Genomic DNA, 18,565 nt, shown 5'->3' with positions numbered 1-18,565 from the left:
ACACACACACACACACACACACACACACACACACACACACACACAAGTAGGCGAAAGAAAGGACTGGCGTAACTAAATAGGCCGCTGAAAACAGGAATATTCCTAAACCTAATTACTCATACCATAACCAAAGCCAAACATATTCTAATCTCCACTTTACGAAGAACAGCTCCCACTGAGAATGAAAACTAAAATACAAATATGAATATCACATTCATAGTCACTCTCAATCCTGGGAACCACAACATCTTACATTCAGCAAAACGATACCTCTCAATTCTTCATCAATTCTCGGATATCTGACAAATAATCAAAGAATCACAAATCATCAAATGCCAGAGCCAAGCACTAAATATGAAAGGACACCTAGCACAGGCGATATTCACACCAACAGAAGAAATAATGCAGGTAACCGTCGTCATAAGGTATGTAAATTAATTGAGCCAGACACACGAACAAAATTCAAGAATGAGATGGCATTGAAAGTGAATATAAACATAAATAGCAAAGCAAAAACTCTCATCAACTGCATCACACGCCCCACAATTCAATGAGAATTATATTGGCGAAACAAGATCAAAATTAACCTTATGAGTTTGTACAAGCAACAAATTAAGGAATTATCTCTTAGAAATGTTCCACACTTTTGTGCTCCCCACCAAAAAAAAAAAAAAAAAAAAATGAAAATATTAACTTTTTACGAAATAAAACACGAAATTGATCAGCGACTAAAGGCAAAAGCAAGATATTTTATAAGAATTCTATATCCGGAACTAAACCGGAAATAGTCTACACCATTTCTAAAAACAAGTTGGTCCATACAGATTAGTCTAGAACTCGTTTTGATTGAAAACTTCGAAATTCACGGTATGCGAAGATTATTATTATTATTATTATTATTATTATTATTATTATTATTATTATTATTATTATTATTATTATTATTATTAATAATAATAATAATAATAATAATAATAATAATTCTTTCTACTATAGGCATAAGGCAAGGCCTTGAATTTGTAGGGCGGGGCATAGTTAAATCGACCCCAGTACTTGACTGCTACTGAATTTATATAAAAATAACTATACTAATAATGTACATTATTTACATTATTTACATTTGACGGATATTTGTCCTCATCTTGTTTGTTGCTAACACAACGTTTCGGCTGATATACTCTCCAGCCTTCATCAGGTGTGTTGGGAAAATTTCGAACCAGGGTTCTCATTCTTAAGGTATTTTTCGATGTTATTACGCCATATGATCACGGACATATGGCGTAGTGGTTAAGAACGCAGGCTACTAGCCCCAAGATTCCAAGTTCGACACCAAGCAGTGACCTGAATAATTATACTAGTAATAATAATAATAATAATAATAATAATAATAATAATAATAATAATAATAATAACAACAACATCGATAAATACCTTAGGAATGAAAACCCGGGTTCGAAATTTTCCCAAGACACTTGATGAAGGCTGTAGGGTATATCAGCCGAAACGTTGTGTTAACAACAAAGAAAATGAGATCAAATACCCGTCAAATGTAAATAATGTAAATAATTCCTCATCTCTTAAATATAGAACTGTTTAATAATAATGGTTTCAAACTTTGACTCAAGGCCAGCAATATCGGGATGGGGGTAAGTCAATTACATCGTCAACAATGCTCAAGTAGTACTTATTTTATCGACAGAAAAAGGACAAAATGCAAGGTCTAGTCTGGAGGCATTTGAACTCAGAACGTAAAGTCGGAAGAAATACTGCTATGCATTTTGTTCAGCGTGTTGACTATTCTACTTACTCACCGCTTAAATAATAGATGTAATATATTCATGTCATTGTATAGGAAACTAAGTAAAAAGGTGTTTTTTTCTTACTTTTAAACCATTGCAAATTCTTGCTGAAGCTATAGCAGATCTCCGTATTAACTGAATTACTTTCCCATATTGTGATATATTAAACATTTAGTGGCTTAAATATACAAAGAAATATTCCTCGTTTTTATTACATTCAATCTGATATATAAAACACTCAATATTTACATGATACAAACACTGCTTAGTATTAAAATCACCACTTCAGTAGCAGTAAAGACACAGGAAAATCAGTTTGGAATATTTTATTAGCTTGACTTTTCCTAAGACTGAATTATATTTTGATACAAAACAGATCAACTGAACAGATTATTTAAGTAATTTTACGAATGTGTGAAGTTCTTGATGACAGTTTTACGTCTTGTTTCTTTCCTTTCTATTTTACAACCGTTGCGGACATTCGATAGTAAATATTTGATTCATACTACTGACGTTTGAACAGAAAATTTTTCGAGCAACAGGTTTTCTGTTCTTACGTACCTCGTTTATTATTGCTGCTAATGATATTTGACGACAAAACTTCATATATATATATATATATATATATATATATTCTATTCTTATGAAAAATAGACGAGTATTACTTCAGATGAGGCGATAAATGATATTTCATAACGTACTTAGTAAAATTACGATGAACAAAACTTTTTTACAGAATATATTGCAAGCAACTTCGTAAGAGAAACATATTTTACCTAGTCAGTTTCTTGATGTCTTTGAATTACTATTTAAATGCAATCAAATATTGGTGAATATTTCGACACTTTGGCTTGACTACAAATAACGAAAACCATTTACATCGAAAGTTTTAATAATCGAGTAAATAATATTTCAGTGTACAAGACATAATAAATAGGTTCATATTCACGGTAAAAGATTTATTTTGTAACTCAACAATATACTTCATTCTAAATTTTCTCAACCTTCCAAAAACAAAACAAAAAATAGTAAATGGATACTGAATTTCAAATTCATTTTCAAAGGGAGTGACATAAGAGAAGGGAAGAACAATGTGCGTTAAGTTGTGTTATAATTTTAGTTATATTGAATGCTGTCTTTGAATTTTTTTTGAAAGAATGTGCTACTGCTGTCTAATACCAACTTAAGGCATAAACACTTTAATCAATTCTCTGAGATGCTTTGATGCCTTTGGGATTTCATGACGTAATTCAAATTGGAGTCAACCGAATATCTATCTGTCTCTTGTTCTAAGATTTTAAATCTGTATCTGCTTCAGATACAGAATGTTATATTTTTGTCCTATAAGTGATCTTTTGAATAGACTTGAGACATGCTTGGCATTTACTTTATAGAACGCAAATGCTAATGTATATATGTTATAGTTGTGTGTGTAGAAGAAACAGTGAAGTACTTTATTTGCTCCATCCACTTGCCGGGTGTGGTGGCTACAATGTTGGTAAAATGGCCCTGCTATTCTGCAAAGATTTACTATATCAGGTTTCTTTTTTATAACGAGATATTACATTATTTATGTAGTTATTGCTACCATACCTAATGCAATTAAGAAAAAAAATGCTTATATTGAGAAGGAAAAGTATTAACTTAGTGAATAATGTTCTAATCTGACTTCGGTACAAAGGGGTGAGAACATAATATTCAACAAAGCATAAGTTTATCTAAACTTAGTAGATTAATAATTACTGTGTCGATCTGTAGTAAGTAATGTACACAAGGGCCTACAATTAGCAAGAAGACTGAGGGTAATTTCTCAGCGACTGCAGCTGCATGAATAGTAGTGGTTACGTTATTGCTATCATACCTAATATAGTGAAAAAAAAAAGAACACAAGAAAGCATCATATTAATTCATAACACTTCCGCAGTGCGGATGAAAATATTAGTTTTGTGTGTGGCCTAATATATTTTTGATATGTGAACTGAGATGCTTTGATGCCTTTGGGATTTCATGACGTAATTCAAATTGGAGTCAACCGAATATCTATCTGTCCCTTGTTCTAAGATTTTAAATCTGTATCTGCTTCAGATACAGAATGTTACATTTTTGTTCTATAAGTGATCTTTTGAATAGACTTGAGATATGCTTGGCATTTACCTTATAGAACGCAAAACATGACAGGAAAAGTCAATAATGTAAGATATTTCATGCGGAACTCAGTCATTCTTGATAGCTAATCGCTCGCCTTGATTCTAATCGATTGTTTCATATTAATGAAACATGTTAGCTTATAGAGAAAAGAAGAATCAAAACAGTTTGCCTTTTTGTGTTCCTCAAAGGCTAATGGCAATGTCTGTGAAATGAACTCCTGTCATAACAAGAACTGAAATTGTGAAGATATGATTTAATATGCCCAGAGCAATCATTTTACGTTAACGTATTAACTACGTTTTTACTGACTTCGTATTGATTTCTTTAGAATTGGCTCAAGGCATATATATTTTGAGACGTAGGCTTTACAGTCGACATTATATTACTTGAAGGTGCTTTATATTATCAAGAATCAACATTAACAATGACTCCAGCAAAAGTTCAACACAGGAAGTAGGTTGGCGAGACAAAATACTGTTAGTCATTGATATATGAAAGAGGAATCGGATTAGATATTTCGCTTTTTCAATAGGAAGGTAAAAATTTATGATAGTATATTAATTAAATTAGCTGGAGTAATTTAATAGCTTTTACTGAGATCTTCTGCTTCACCTACCTGTTGAAAATCCCACTATAATAACAACCATTTCTCATTGCCTTTATATTTATTGAAGTAGCTGTGTGGAACTTCTCCTCAACAATTTTATCACTCCAAAATTCCATTTAGTTTAAAGACTAATCTTGTGACAAGGTTTATCGTTCACAAACGAGAAATGTTGTTCAACTATCATTTATATAAATTTAAGCAGATCTATAACATATGGTATCTATCAAATAGATCTCCACAATAAAGCAAAATCTCCGATTGTAAGACGATAAATACGTTTTGTAAAATTTGACTTGGCAATTTCTATCAGATCTACCTATTGGACTAGCTTCTTTTCGATATCTTTTCTGAAATGTTTTGTAGCGGAATTCCTTTTTGTTCTCTATCATTGTTTTGATCTATGAAGGTTATTTATACACTGTATTTCTTATTTAGTGATCTTATCCGGGGGCTGTTCAACAACACTGAAACTGTTTCAATGAATTTTTTGTCCTACCTTCATACTTATCAAATTCCGTAGAGAATCTCTTGGTAAATATACAAAGCCATCGTCGATATCAAAATCAATACAATGTTTGTTTCACACACACACACACACACACACACACACACACACACACACACACACACACACACACACACACACACACACACACACACTCACACACACACATACACACACACACACACATCAAGAAACGCTACTCATGCGCTACTCATATCAAGAAATGCTCATCGCGTATTCACTTATACATCTGCGTATGTAAGGTTATATTTGGAATGCGTGTGAATAACATACATATGTCTAATAGCAACATTCATATAAGTAATCTTGATTTTGTCATATCGATTATAAAAGTATCAGCGTTTTGGCATTTTATTTTTTATATAAGTGTATTCAAAGAAGAATCATGATTTCCTTCCCATCATTCCTCTTATAGTTAAGTTGACCCGCGATACAGACATTTAAATTGGAAAATGGCGTAGCAACTATTTTTGGATCATCTAAGGAAAAGGTTTGTGGGTATTTGCCTCATGGAAAACAAACAGTCGTAGGAAAGTTATTTTCTCCTAATTAAATGTCCATTAATGATCACAGAGTTACCCCGTAATAAAGCAATTCTTATTATGATATTTTTCAAATTTCTCGTCTGGTTTAATGAACGAATGCCCTTCAGTGGAATATGAAATTATCCATTTTGCGGAAATACGGGGATTATTTTGAAATATATGGATAAAATTTCCTTTATAATTTTCTTTCTCAGAAATCTTGATCTTACTCGTGAAAATTATATAGGATGAATATCACCAAAATATTTTCCACTAATAATGTTCTTTAAAGACATTAAATAATAGAAGGCTGCAAGTATATCGTTGGCTTGTTGAAGGGAAGTAATTGATTAGAGCAGAGATGTAGAGATCGATTCAGCTTTGTAGAAGTATGAATAGAATGAATAATTCCGAAAACATTTTGTTCATCTTTTAACAAGTAATGACAGAGACTTCGAATTTTCTGCCTGCTCGCCTTCGTCCAACTGTAGTACTCCAGGGTTCTTATTATTATAGTTCCTAGACGGAAACATATGAAATATTAATTGGGCTTCACATACGTACGCCTGTGAAATATATGTGTAAGTAAAGTGATAGATTGTATTTATGTACATATATATATGTGTCTATATGTATGTTTGCTTGTGCACTCGGCAAACATTGACATTGAGGAATCAAAGAATGTAAATAATAATATGTAAAATTTGAAAACATTTGCATCAAACCCATAGATATAACCACTTATTTACAAAACCATTTTAAGAATTCGGAAATTTAAAGCATTTCAACTAATTTATGATCGATAATATTCGACAATGTTTTAGCGAACATGGTTTAAATGTACATCGAAAGTAAGACCAAAAGTTCTACAACTCTTCATTAACTAATCAATTCTGCAGACACATTAACTCCACTTATATGTTGGTCCACATCCTACTCCTAAAGCTATTGTTGCACATTTTAATGGGACAGTATATTTGCATTATTTCATTGTATAACACGACAGAATAAAAATTAGTGACATAGAAACAAGAATAACGGTGTTCCTTTAGCGTACTATCTACCGCAGTATCTGTGGATCTACGCTGTAAAATGACGTAATCTGGTAAGATCCCACCTAGTTTTGTGACCTTTGTTGGTATGAACTTATTACTTTTTTTTTTACCCTTTTGACTTGAGCACTCACGAATACTATAGTGACACTAAGAGTGACACTTCTAGTATGGTAACTGACCGGTATAAAATGTGCCGAGAGGTGTATGGAACCATCGATTTTAATTGTTAAGGGGGTAAGGTGTTAGGAGCATACGATAACCCGATTCTGAATGAGGAAACAATATTTGCCATTCGACGAAGTTACAATTATGGGTGCAAGTTAAATAACAACAATTCTCCTCTCTCTGAAGGTAGTGACTCAAAGACACATGCAACAGGAACCATGGACGCACAACTAATGATCCTTGGGTCTTTGGTCCCTAACAAGGCGTGACAGCTTGACAGATAGACTTCATAATCAATATTTGAGTAAGAAAAGGTCAAGTGATTCATTCGTATGAATAAGTAGCATACAGTAGTCTAAATGGATCGAACACATACATATACACATGTCTATGTACGCATGCGTGTGTTCACGCGCGCGCGCATGTATGTGTGTATGTATTCAGGTATGTATGTATGTATATATATATATATATATATATATATATATATATATATATATATATATATGCATACACACGTACACACACACACATATAGGTGTGTTTGTGAATATGTATGTATTTATGTATGTGTATCTATAACCCCAATTTAGCAGCTTATGAAGATGTCTTTATCACGTCCTGCAGAGTGTAAGAAATAACAACTTAATCGCTTTCACATTTTTTCAAGAATAGAAGCAAATATTGATCAACGTCATCTTATGCACCTAATAACTGTATTACATGAAAAAATGCGAGCATGAAGTCATATTCTTAAGATTATAAATATGGCAAAGTACAGGACAAGTTATTGCACCTGTAATAGTCTAGGATAAGCTATTACTTCTAGTAAAGTAAAGAATAAGAAACTTTTTACTTAAAATATTGCAGCAAAGAATGCCAATTCTTCTAATTTATCACTCTTTACAGTTATCATCATTTAAATTTATTGTACACAACCTTTCAGCTAATTTGTAAGTTTGTCTAATTAATCACTTCTTTCTGTATTTAAGATAGTAAAGTAACCAAATTCTACCTAAATAAGTATAGTGTTATTTGTAAACTATAATATAATAATTTTAATATTCAAATTTTAATTTTAGCTGCAATATTTTAAGTAGTAAGTTTATTATTCTTTACTGTACTAGAAGTAATAGCTTGTCCTATACTTTTACAGGTGTAATAACTTGTCCTGTGCTTTTCCAGGTTTATATATAACCTTAAGAATATGACTTTTCATGCTCGCAATTTTCCATCTAAGCCATGATTTTCCCAGGAATTGCTGTTATAAGATAATTAACATTGTGTCAATAATATAAGATTTTACCTTATAAACTACTGAAAGATAATATTTAAATTTTTCCATTTAAGTGATAATATTTCAATTCTTTTCGTGTTTAATTCAAACGTATGTTGTGATTGATTTATTTGATATTACCCATCCATACCAAATTAATAGCAGGGATTTTACCATGTTGTTGGTTGCACCATGGCTTACCAAAAGTAACAAACAACAAGACCCCAAAAACATCAGTTGCCAGACTCACCTTAAGTAACCTAATTTTGCAATATTAGGCGATCACTTACACGCAAAAAGTAAAAGTTTTTTCTTAGTGAAAATCGTGCAGGTGTTAATATAGAAATTGACCATAATGGTGTTGTTATTTAGCCTCAAATAAACCCCGATACTGCAAACGTATCATCAAAGACATTCCAGCCTTCAGCAAACTGTCTTTTTAGGGATAATCTAGGACATTATATACAATGGGTGTGTTATTTAGGTAGGGAGATATTTTGGCCCCTATTTTTAGCGTGTTGAGCGACCAAGTAGAGGTTCTTTCATTGGTTAGATTGCGCGATGAGATTTTTTTTACACATATATGTAATATGTATATATATCATCAACAGTTAGAGAGTAAGTAAAAAGCTGAGAGTTTCATGTATTGACACTTATCAAACACGAATTTGTCTACTGTCACTCTGTAACGTCTGACGGAATAACTTCTGAAATACAAAATTTTGTCAAAAACGTTAAGATAAACCCTGTTCTATGTGACACATTCCACCCGTATCGGAAGTTTAAAAGTGTTTACTTAGAAAAAAAAAATTAAATAATCTGTATGTCTTGGTCGACCTCGGCGAAATTTGAACTCGAAAACGTAACAACGGACGAAATATCGTTAAGCATTCCGCCCGGCGCGTTAACGTTTCTGCTAAGTTACTGCCTTAGAAAGCAAACATTCATTTTAGAAGTATATTCTTTATTCTTATTGCTGAAGCGTTTCTCCCTTACTTCCTTCATTACTGACATGGAATTTTACCTCATAACTCTCTTTCTACTAATTTTTCTTCAATGCGACTAGCGATTCTGATTTCTTCATGCATTTTCCTATCATTTAAGCCTAAGAAAATATACTTTTAATTTACAACTAAGATATTTGTGTTAATTGAAGATGAATATTCTGCCTTACCACAGATATTTTGATGTAATTTTGTTTTCTACTGAACCAAATTTCAATCTATTTATGCCAAAGTGTAGCTGAGGAGGTGTCCTCTTTAAAACTATTGACAGTTTGCAATTTAGTTGAGAACTGAATTAGTGGTGAAGCTTGGAAGCTGCTGTGATTTACGAAATGGTGGACTTAAGAATATAGTCAAACACTACCGTGGTTGAATGATAAACAGTGAAATGGTCACCAATGGACTGCATTTGCTTTATGGATCTGATTGAGGACAGCTACCACGGGTTTTAACAAACAACATCAGTACCCAGGCCAAGAAACAGCTGTTTTTTAATTGTGTGAACTTGAGAACTGAGAAAATAATTGGGATTTTAGTTATATTGAGAAGAAAATATATTCTAAATGTAGGTAACCATTTAAATAACGATGTATTGATGTGTTGTATAAGTTGACCGATAGATTGCAATTAGCATATATCTACATAATTAGATTCAATCATAAAGCATTATAAATATATTTACCATACGAGCGTTAGAGTTGATATTTATTCATTATAACTATGGCGTGTTATTAAATAAGAATTAATTAAAGATTTGTATTTTAATATTTCAATATATTTTAGAAATCTAGTCAGCCGTTATTCGGAGTTGCTATAGCCTCTTTCAGTTTCACTTTCACAGATTCGGTGTTATCAGAATATTGAGAATTCATGAAACTAATTAGAATCACCTCATAGGCTTTAATCACAATTTTAAGACCAACGTGTCTTAAAATTAATTAAGCAGTAACTTGTTTTATTTCATCATGCATAATACAGTAATATTTTTGTTTTATTTAAATTTCATTTATATTCAAGATTCTTTTTAAAAATCGGCATTTCGTCTAATTGATCTCAAACATAAAGGGTTCGAAGCTATGCTTTATACATCCAGTTGCATAAACATCGACTTATTGCTGGCAGAGTCAATACACAATTAGGCTATCTCATTGAAGAATCTATAACCGATATCCATATATCAGCTCTGCACTGCGTGCAGATATAAGCTTTGTTACAGGTTTACTTTAAATAAAACTAAAGAAGAGAACATAAAAACACATTTTATAGTCTCTGCATGTAATAGTCTCTCTATTTAGTAGTCTCTCTCCATGTGGTAGCCTCTTCATGCAGTCGTCTTACTCCATACAGTAGTCTTTCCACCTAGTAATCTTTATATAATAATCTCTCTCCATACAGTTGTAGCCCCTCGCCATAGAGTTGACTGTCCCTGTAGTTGTCTCTCCATGTATTATTTTCTCTCACACTGTAGTAGTTACTCTCCCTCTTTCTTTTTGTCTCTCTCTCAAGTAGTGTCGTTTTCTCTAGCAGTCTCTTTCTACTAGTCTCTCTCTCCCTCTTTCTGTTGTAGTCTCTCTGTGTTGAGGAGATTTCTCCTTGAAGTAGTCCCGCCATTTAGTATTCTCTCCATAGAATAGTCTCATTTACTAAGTCATCAAAAATCGTTTTAGACTCGAAAACAGTTTCCCGTTTATTTCAACCTGAATAAAATACGAGCGTTCAACATATATTGTTAGCATGTATTCAGTGCTCCAACATAAACTTAGCAGCGAGATACTTTATTTTATTTACCCCGGAATAATGGAAGGCGAACTTGCCCTCAGTAGGATATGAATTCAAGAAGTAATAAGCTGTAATAAAGATCGAAAAGCATTCAGTCCGACGTCCATGCACTGTAAATATTGATTTCAAATTTTGGCACATGTGTAGCAATACTGGGGGAGGGCATAAGTCGATTACATCGATTCCAGTGTTCAGCTGTTACTTATTTTATCGAACCCGAAAGGATGAAAGAATGAAAGATGAAGTCAACATCGGTGGCATTTGAACCTAGAACGCAGAGACGGTCGAAATGCCAGTAGGCATTTTGCCCAGCTCGCTAACGGCTCTGTCAGTTCGCCGGCTTAAATACACTGTAAATATTGACCTTGAGACTTACCGAATATTTCAACAAAATATATTACTACTGAAAACTATATACTTATCCAACTTTGTATGACAACGTACATTTTTAACTATTAAAGTATTATGATTATACCTAGCATAAATCCTGTTTCAACTGCAACATCTGTTACTTGGATGACTGTGACGTACTTCACTTTAGGGCAAGCCTTCAGTCCATATTCCCCAACGGCTCATCTATTATACGTGTATCTTGTTTACTGATTTATAAATATTTAATTTCAACAGCAATTTCTTTGGTCTCAGTACACCAGAAGGCGATTGCAAAGATATTTGTACTTCCACACTTTTCACTAATACACAAAATGCGCATTCTACAAGTTTTGAAATATTTTCATGAGAGTTATTTATGTATTTGAAAGAAGTAAAAAAAAAAAAAACTCTAATCTCTTTCAAAGTAGGATCCTCTGACGTCAGTGGACTTTTAGTGCTCCAGTCAATTCGTCAAGATCCCATGGAAGTCTTACAAAGTAGAGCTGTCAAGGACTCATGTCACAAGCTCCTTCATCTTCTCCTTTAGCTCGGGAATCAAGTAAAAGTCAAAGGAACGAAGGACTGGTCTAAAACTACTCTGAACTATGTTTAAATTGTCAAGTCCTACTTTGGACACTACGTATTTCTTCAACGAACTGGTAAGGATTAATATCCTTGATTGAGGATATTCTCTATTTATTGCCATCTCTTCCAGGACGCAATAGTTAGCTTACGTGGAAATCTTCTGTCATTAACATATGCATAGCTATTCTGAAAACGGCTGTAGGAGACATGACGTATTTACTAATTCTATATTATGTTTAAATTATAAATTAAATCTTCTAATCTGACACCACGTTTTGATTGCCTAGTCTTTTTTTGCACCCCCGCCTCACAAAATATAATTAAAATTCGGCTGAATTAGGTACTTAAATTGAGGCACTTTTTAAGTCGATCTAATTTGCACACTCAAACAATATCAGGTAAATATCAAACACTGTACAGAAGTGTTTGCACTCGATATTCATGCAATGTATGCAGATAACACGACCCAGCTTAGTGAAGAGATCCGTTCTTAGTTGTTCGGACATGTACTTTATATAAAAATACAAAAATACATTCTATAAAATTTCCGAAGTGCAGATTCCAGAGTAGGTGAATAAAATATAAATTAGTAACAAAGATGTACAGGTGTCAGTTCATTACGGCTGTTTCGAGCGATTCCTTTCATTGATTAATGAAAATATATCATTGCAAAGAAACCGTTTTCGTCAGATGACTGCATAGACTTCACACATAAAGGACAAAGATTCTGTCAAAGATATAACAGCAGAGTCAATGTAAATATTTGAACTCAGTTGGTGATATAAATATGTTAAAACAGTTGGTTTGTCGTGTGTGTGAAGTCTATGCAATCATCTGACAAAAACGGTTTCTTTGCAATGATGAAATGTTTTCATTAATCAATTAAAGGAGTCGTTTGAAACGGCCGTAGCGAATTGACACCTGTACATCTTTGATAGTCATTTCTTTATATATATATAATTATAATATGTGTGTGTTTCTAATGCTTTTTTTTGTAACTGCGAAACTCGAATCAGATAAAGCTGTGCATAATAGCGTATAATTATTGTGTTAAAACACCCTTGGATGAAAATACGAAGACTCGAGCACATACCTTCTGTAAACATGATAGTCACTGTAACATGATACCATTGGACATTATGCATAACTCTATCTGCTTCTAATTTCACCGCTCCATGACATCAAAAATATGCACATCCACACGCACGCGTGCACACACACTTATTTATACAACATTAGAGTACATACATTCGCATCACGGCATTTTATTGTTCGCATGTATTTTTATTACTGTATTAAGTAACAAAGGGAGATGTGTTGCAGAAACAGTAGAACACTATCACTAGGTTTTAATTGTATATACCTTCCGGAGCCATCTTTCTCTTTTAGCTTTCTCAGATCGCCAAGTAGATATACCAGTAACATATGTACTTGACTGTACTTGCTCCTAGATATTAGCCTTGTACTAGAAATCGATGTATTAAAAACCAAATCATGCGATTACATACGCTTTAACTCTAGTTACGTATATGTGTACATCTAACATATAGCAGCTATATTGTAAAGACAGTCTTTCTAAATATATCAAATTCCAAGAGAAACTGATAATATATAAATCGTAGGTTCTTCTCCCGTAACAACCTTCAGGCTTAAAAGGAAAATAAAACTTTTATATTGATTTCTGCTTCATTTTTTAAAGAAATATATACACTTTTGAAATATTTACCTTCGACGAGAAATAGGTAATCTTAACCCTTTAACCGCTAACAGTATATACGCATCTCTCTCTCTCTCTCTCTCTCTCTCTCTCTCTCTCTCTCTCTCTCTCTCTCTCTCTCTCTGTGTCTGTCTGTCTGTCTGTCTGTCTGTCTGTCTGTCTGTCTGCCTGTGTGACTGTCTGTCTGTGTTTTCTGCGCCGAATCCTGTACTCTTCGTCCGTAGCAAATCGACGATCTCGTGAAGGATGTTTGAGCGGTCCATAGAGGTGAAAGTCGGAAGGGGCAAGATATGGAGTGTATGCCAGATTTGCAGCAATGCGAAATCCGATTTTTCAATTATTGCAGCGCTATGGGCGCCATATGTGTGCATGCATCATCGTACAATATAACACTTCATTTGACAAGAGGTCTCGGCACTTGGTGTAAATTACTGATTTCAGTTTGCTGGCCACATTTCACTGCAACCTACTGTGGTAATACTGAACTCCAGTCGATGTAATGTTCCAGTATGGACCCTTTTGCGTCTCCAAAATCTTCTCTTCAGTGGTGGAAGTCGATGGGCGTCCTGCTCTTTATTTGTATTTTACAATTGTATGGCCTTCTCTAAACGCTTTGGTCCACCCATACACACTTCTACTCGGTAGGGCTTTGCTTTCTATTGGCGGGGTTTCAGGAAAATCACTTTGTGTTGAAATTCCCCACTGTCTTGTTGGAATATGTATCGATGTTTTATGATTCCGATGAGTGAATCATCCGTTTTTGTGCGGTGCATCATGTCTATCTTGATGTCGAGTCTTTTGAAATTTGAAACTGTTTGTCCATACGGCTATTACTAAAGTATAAATACTATTTTTAAAGCAAAAACCAAAGAGGTGCTAGCGGCTTTCAGTTCACATTTTGGTACCATTTATACACTTCCGTATTTTTTTCTCCACATCTTCCCTTTCATGGTTTTACCCAATATCCTTCATTCTCTTCCAAGTCTTGTATGTGCTATATTGATTTAGCTCGTGGTCAATGTGTCAGAATCAAGATCTAGGTTTACATACTTGGTCAGTTTTCCTCTCTTAAATGTATCTTTTGCCGACTTATTCTGATACCATCGCTAAAGATCTTCACGATAGGCAATAGATTGTCCAGTTGATTTATCGTCCTTGGCAAACGTCTTGAGGTTATTAATATAGAACAAGATAGTTCACTTACCATCTTGCAAGTTGTAGTTATTCATACCGTTGTTCAGTTAGTTGTTGAGTCGTACTAGTGTAAAGCAGAAGAGCAGTGATGATGGTGAGACAGTGATGATGGTGAGACTCCGTGGAAGATATTGCTTCTTATATTGATTAGTCACAATTTTAGATAACCATCAACACGGTAGAGAATCAGCGTCATCTCCCAGGACCCAATGCTCGCGTGAAGAATTTGTCAGATGTTGGGCCGACTTAGATGATCTTGGCCCTTTGCTATCCAAAAATGTGGAATGTTGTCAAATGCATTCTTGTATTCTATCAATGCAGTTGGCAGATTATTTTTCTTTGTTCTCATCTCTCGTAATATATTTTTATTGATGACTATCAGGCCTTTGCATCCATAGTTTCCTTTCTTACATCCTTTATGTTGTGCTGGTAGAAAGTCGAGCAACGTGTAGATGTTCGTTGTAATTATGACAGCGATAATCTTGTACGTTATTAATAGGAAGGTGGTGGGTCTGTAATTCTTCGTGTTCTGCATCACTTTTACATCTTAGAGCAAATGGCTGTCGTTCCCCATGTGTATAACTTTGGCATTTCGCATGATTCTTGATCATGGCATTGCAGATCTGTGTCAAATCCCTGTGTGTACTGACCAGGTTCTTGATACTGAAGTTGATTATTGTTGTTGCTGTATTTTTTGTGCTATGTCTTTTAAACACAAGAGTTATTTCTGAGCCTCTTGTAATCAATTCACTTTCTACTATTCGTACATTATTTTAGCGTTGTCTCACACCCTTCTAGTTTCATTCATCTGTCAGGTTCACCCGAATCCTAAACTAAATAAATGTTGGTCGCTGATGCTGTTGTTGCTGTTGTTGTTGTTGCTGTTTTCGTTGTTGTTAGTCCCACATCAGTCCTGGTGAAACGGACTAAAGATAAAAAAAATATTTCAGTTGTGCGCATGCCATTTTTAAAATTGAGATATACAATATAAAGAAAAGAAAAAAGAATCAGTAGGGTCTGGCTTGAGGGAAGGTATATGGCTGGTGCTTCTAGTAACTTGATCAACCACATAGACGCGCTGTGATTGGGCTTAAGGAAGGCACATACATGGGAGATGCTTGATGCTGATCCAGTATCGTTCACAATGTTTTTTTTAACAGAAATATTAGTCATATATTTTGTGCACTTGGAGTGCTTGTTATAAATCGAGTTTATTTCAGCTGAAGGCTGCAGTGCTATTTTTAATTTTAAACAATTACGCTTCTAAATTCCATTCAAAGTTTGTTTTTATGGTATAAATGTTTGTTTTTACTTTATTAAACCCTACATATATTTTAATAGCGAATTATTTAGTGGTACACACATACACGCACACACAAAAACGCTTACGCACACGCAAACGCTTGTACACACACAAACACACACACGCACACACAGAGATACAGACACAGACAGACAGGCACACACTCTCTTTCTCTCTCTCTCTCTCTCTCTCTCACACACACACACAGACACACACACACACACACACACTCATTCTTCTTTCTCCTAATATATTCCTGGGCTTCCGCATTCCCGTATGAATTGTTTAGATTTTTATCCATTGTCTCACATTTTAATATTTATGTTTACAAATTTACAAACGAACGTTTCTTCACTTCCTGTTAATGTTATGCTTTTAGTGAGAAATTACAATACGACAAAATAAACACGATGAAGTGGGTGAAAAAAAAAAAAGAAGAAATAATTTATACTAATAGTGATTGATCATTATAATTCATTTTCGATGTGAAATGCAAATATAATTGATAGAAGAACAACTATAAATATCTCAATTAATTTATTATTAATCCAATAAGTTATTTAGACACCATGTACAGATTCATTATCACGCATACACTCCTGCAGACAAACTGAAATCACTAACAATTTACGCATGAGTATCTGCACACTCTTACTGACATGAATTTATTGATTATGGAAATAAGCTTGCTGCCTACCAGGCGGGTTGGATAAATTATTGGATGTGCGGCGTGTTTAGTAGTTCAGCTTAGTCTTAATTCTAGAGGAAAGAGTAGCATAATAAAGATAGAGCAGCTGAAGTGACACAAGTGGCAGGTTTATTAGTCTGATAAGTGTTCCTATTGTACTTAAGTTGGTGGTGGTTGAGACTATGATTGAGGTGATATTAATACTGATGACAATGTGATGAATCTAAGTGATATTAGCGCTACTTACAGCGGTAGCAGCACTCTCTTAGCAGATGAAGAATAACGATTGTACAGCGCTGGTGACAATGACGATAGTGTAAGGAAATGAGTTGAGTTTGAATATTGTAAGAAGTAGCAACATTTTCATTATGGAGAAATTAGGCTTTTGCTAAAGCGAGCAATACACGAGAGTAGAAGATAGAAGGATGAATACTAAAAGCAGGAAGAAAGAAGAAAAGAACCTGAAAAGAAAGAATAATCGATGCCGTGTTGTAAAGAAGGTGTGGTGACTGCCACGTGATTATATGTGACGTCAATCGATTGCTGACGTAATACGAGCTTGCTTAGATATAGTCGCTTATGGCCCCTCTCTTACTGAGGAACAAGTGGGAAGAAAGACAGCCAATGGTAAAAAGAATCTACTTCACTTCTGTAAATATAAATCTAAAAACAAATACTACTATGCAAGCATGCACATGCATTTACATGCGTGTGCTGTTACATTTTGCGCGCCATTTATGTGTTCACTAGCTTACGTCTAAGCTTTGCAGTCATGGCATCACCCCACTGCTTCCTTTGCATGAACACCACAAAATCTCATGTTTCTTCCTTTGGAAATAGGAATCTCAGTCCTTTCCTAGCATAACTTATTATTTCTAAATATTTAAAAAATTGAAACATACATTAACTTACATATCTCTTCATCCTTATTAGCTATTTCGAATTAATTTGTTCACTGCAATTAATTTGTCTCTACTCCCCCTTAAATTCAATTGATGTATATTAGTTCATTTCTAAAGATACAATAGCTTTCAAATAATTAAGTTGTTAAAAACATTAAATGATTAGATAAAGGAACCAAAGAGGGTAAAAGGAATTTTCTTTCTTCATTCTCAAACGTGTAGATGCAGAGAAAGTAGATCAAGCTTCAAGAAACTTTTATTTCACTTGGAACATTTATGCAACAGTTCACATGTTTGTGATCTCTTTTTTATATACTTCAATCAAATAAAAACAACTTGTCAACAAAATAGATCGACTTGAAGAATGTATTTAATAGCGTGCCCCATTCTTGAAGATTAACAAAATTCACCCTGCAATTATATTTTACTTACTTCAATCATCGGAATTTAGCTGTTACTCTGGGACACCGCGTTGCAGCGTTGTGGAAGGGTTATAGTGTATTTACTGAATCTCCCAAAATAATTGGTTCGTTCTTACTGGAAAGATATACACCCAAGTCGATGTCATCAGGATTTGTATTTAGAATGCAAATATTTATGACCTTTCTATGTCCATTGGCCCTATGGAGCTCAACACGAAAGATCCATTTTCAAGGCGTTGTCATGAACAAGTCTCTTTTTCAGAAAACTACACCGAGGTTGGTCTCCTCTCTTTACGACTAAAGGAACGACAAGAGCTGGTGTTCAATAAAATAGGTACTAAACTTGTACTATATTTGATGCAATTCGATATATATTATTATTATTCCAAACGAATTGTGGCTTTCTGCCAATAGTAAAATTTAGTTGAAATACATACATACGTACACACATATACACACATATGCATATATATATATATATATATATATATATATATAT

General features: G+C 33.9%; 1 protein-coding gene and 1 long non-coding RNA gene across 3 annotated transcripts in view; both read left to right on the top strand.

The window, feature by feature from the left end:
• Positions 1–18,565, top strand: part of LOC106880606 (glutamate receptor ionotropic, NMDA 3A) — an 847,266-nt gene that overhangs the window by 220,484 nt on the left and 608,217 nt on the right. The window lies entirely within an intron of this gene.
• LOC106878689 (uncharacterized) overlaps positions 16,836–18,565 on the top strand; it is a 4,099-nt gene continuing 2,369 nt past the window's right edge. The window contains exon 1 of the long non-coding RNA XR_001410533.2: positions 16,836–17,369. This is a non-coding gene — a long non-coding RNA (uncharacterized LOC106878689). The remainder of the gene's footprint in view (positions 17,370–18,565) is intronic.

The sequence above is a fragment of the Octopus bimaculoides genome, chromosome 13 (genome assembly GCF_001194135.2).
Source record: "Octopus bimaculoides isolate UCB-OBI-ISO-001 chromosome 13, ASM119413v2, whole genome shotgun sequence".
NCBI classification, from domain to species: Eukaryota; Metazoa; Mollusca; class Cephalopoda; order Octopoda; family Octopodidae; genus Octopus; species Octopus bimaculoides.
The sequence above is the reverse complement of the archived record's forward strand: the minus strand, read 5'-3'. Positions and strand labels throughout refer to the sequence as shown.